The sequence below is a fragment of the Lycium barbarum genome, chromosome 10 (assembly GCF_019175385.1).
Source record: "Lycium barbarum isolate Lr01 chromosome 10, ASM1917538v2, whole genome shotgun sequence".
Lineage (NCBI taxonomy): Eukaryota > Viridiplantae > Streptophyta > Magnoliopsida > Solanales > Solanaceae > Lycium > Lycium barbarum.
The window spans coordinates 118390168-118393477 of record NC_083346.1 but is presented as its reverse complement, the minus strand read 5'-3'; the positions used below and the strand labels follow the sequence as shown (position 1 = coordinate 118393477).

General features: G+C 36.0%; 1 non-coding gene across 1 annotated transcript; it reads right to left on the bottom strand.

Annotated features, from left to right (window-relative positions):
* Nucleotides 1–2892: 2892 nt before the first annotated feature.
* On the bottom strand, nt 2893–2998 carry LOC132616315 (small nucleolar RNA R71). Its single transcript, XR_009573105.1, has one exon. It is a non-coding gene; the product is annotated as a small nucleolar RNA R71 (small nucleolar RNA).
* Nucleotides 2999–3310: the final 312 nt, after the last annotated feature.

The following is a 3310-nucleotide window of genomic DNA, read 5'->3' as shown; positions in this document are numbered from 1 at the left end:
TATGCCCTCACAAGAAAGAAAGTCCCAAAATCACTATATTCACAACAACGACGCAAGGGAAAAATACACAAAAGTCTCTCACACTTAACAAAGAAGTTCTAGTGCTAACAAATATCACACCATAAGCTTGCCTTTATTTTGGTTCATCACTAACTCAAAAATATTCGGTTGGAGATCACATAGGCATTTTTTTAAGCTTGTAATGTAGGCTTAGGGAAGGGTAGGATAAATATTTGGGATACAAGTGACTACGCCCTCCTTGAACACTACACATACTTTTTGTCCACTTTCCTCTTCATTTCAACACATCACTCCTTCCTTTGCATACTAGTTTCCCCAATTATTCAATCTTCTTTCTTTTTTTTTTTTGCACAAAAAGTTTGCAACCTTTTTGTATTTTTCAAATTTTCCTCATTTCTTTTGACTTTTCCACAACACCAACCTTCACCACTCTCAACCAACACTAACACCCCAACTTAGGATTTTGGCCTCAAATTCACAATTTCACGTTCAAGGAGGGAAAGGTTCAAAAGACAGACTTTTCATAAAAAAATGGTAAAGGCTTGTAATGTGGCAATAAAAGAAAATGTCATAGGCTCAAATGGGGTTACTAGTGATATTATTTATGCAATGGTAGGCTAGAAAGGCTAAATAGGATTTTTCAAAAATCACAAAGATAGCCTAAGGTCATCTCTCCAACCAACATAATCAAAATTAGCATTGAACGACTAACCGTACAAGTTCTAGATGATAAAAGTAAACACAAGAATTATTCAACAAACACTCACATGGCATATGAACTAGTTAAGATGGATCAATTTCACTTCCTAAGCAAGAACAACTAGTGGAATATCTCATACTCCAAAGTAAACACAACTAGTAGGTAAAAAGTCACCAAATGAGCCAAAAAGTTGTTACAAAGATCATTCATTCCTATTGATGTGGCGTGATTTTACGCCACAATCGATGATTTTTGGCTATAAGTTTTACTTGTTTTTAAGCTAGCCTATGTGATTTTACGTGTTTTTTTAGTGTTGTCGGGTAAAGGAACAGAGTTGGCACAATCACAATTGAAATGCAGAACCAGGTCGTAAATTGAAGTTTACGGTCCGTATTCAACAATACGGGTCGTATTACATGGTCGTGTTAAAGGATAGCAGAACCAGAAAGTCAAACTGAAAAGATGGTGGTTTACGAGCTAGGTTTACGGACCGTATTTAAGTTTACGGTCCGTATTCCATCTCGTATTTAGTCATTCAAGCATCTGGAAGAAAGTCTGAGATTAGCAAAGTGAAAGACGACTAAGCAGTTTATGGACCGTAAACCACTTTACGGTCCATATTTTGGAAGGAAGTTGCACACAACTGAGAGAAAGACGTGGGCGTAAACCATTTTTTACGGTCCGTAAACATGACGGGACTGAAGTGCAAAATCTGTAACTTATGTATTTCCAAAACCTATAAATAGTCATTGTAGGGTTTTTAATAGACATCATTCATTATATTTTTATCTCTTGACTTAGAGCATTAAATTCTCTCTAGTTTTTGAAGATTCAAACATCAATTCAAGTATTCTCAATTCCTTTTTCATTTCAAAGTAAGCAATTATGAATTCTTCAATTTCTTATTTCTTGTTCTTTGTCATGAGTAACTAAATTCCCTTACTAGGGTTGTGAACCCAATGATGGGTGTTTTGTGATTGGGTTTTGTGATTGATATACACATAATGGATTATTAGGGTTTAATTATTCTTCATTCTTCATTAATAATTAATGGTTGCAAACTTTGATTAAAGCCATAAACTCTAAATTTATTTGGGAAAATAATTAGGGTTGGTAAGAATAGTTGACAAGAACTCAAAGCTTTAAACTTTGTTTAACAAATTCACTTAGGAATAAAAGGAATTTACTTGTCATGATTAATCATTATTCAAAATTACTTTCTTATATTTGGGAAAATCATAGAAAGATATAATCTTTATTTATTGGGAAATAGTAGAGATTCACATAGAGATTAAGTGCATTCATATAATGATACATTACAAGTACATCAAGATCAATACCCATGATCATACACTCTATCTAACGGGGACACAACCTTAGTTTCTTTTACCATAAATTTCCACCAAAGCAATAGTTTAACCATTAGTCATAGAAACAACCAACTTTTACACAACTTATCGGAATAAGACATTGGACCTAGAACTTAGCATCTACGAATTTAGTACCCTTTTCATACCATATTCCCTGTGGGATTCGACCCCAACCTAGTTGGGTTACTATATTTGACAACGTCTGCGTTATACCATTTATAGGTGTAATTTGAGAGTATCAAATTTTGGCGCTGTTGCCGGGGAATACGGTTTTGAAATTACTAAATAGTGTTTTCTTTGATTAAAGTCTTTTGCTTATTCCATCACACCTTGTTTGCTACTCTGTGCAAACCAGGTGAACATTAATCAAAATCAGCATAATCAGTGTGCTGGTAATCAGGTGAATCGGTTGAACTATTAAGCGGATGAATCTGATGATGAGAATATTTTTGTTGAATTGGTTCTAGAGGAGGACTATGCATCTGCTATTGTTCAACCTCGAGTTGGAGCTGCCACTGTGAAAATTGACTCATCTCTGTACCAGCTGTTGAAACTTGAGGGATACTTTCAGAACTCTACCGAGAATGACCCTCAACGTCATTTGCAGAATTTCGTGGATGTGTGTGCTAATCACATCCAGAACAATTTCCCCCAAGATGTTATTCGGTTGAGGTTATTCAAATTTCCTTAGCTGGAAAGGCAAGAACATGGTTCGAGAAGCTACCTCAAAATCAATTACTTCATGGGCAGAGATGGTAGTTGTTTTTCTTACAAAATGGTACCCCCCTAGCAAGAAGATTGAGATTCGCGACAAGATATATGAATTCAAACAGCGACCGGGGGAACAACTATATGAAGCCTGGGAGAGGTTCAAGGAGTATTTACAGAAGAGCCCAAATCATGGTTTTCCAGAAAATATATTGATGGAGAAGTTCTGCCGAGGGTTAGATCCAGTGACACAGTCAGTAGCCAACAATGCAACTGATGGATGCTTTATGAACAAGACCTTTTGACGAGTGACCAATATACTTGACAAGCTGACAACTCATAATCAGGCGTGGCACTCAAACAATGCTAATGTGGTACCATACGGTAGTGCCATGCTCCAGAATATAGTGAAGGAGAATCAAGACACCCAACAAACATTGGCAGAACTAGGCAACAAATACTTCCTTGCTGACAAAGAAGTTTGATGAATCTCAAATCAAGAAGGTAAATA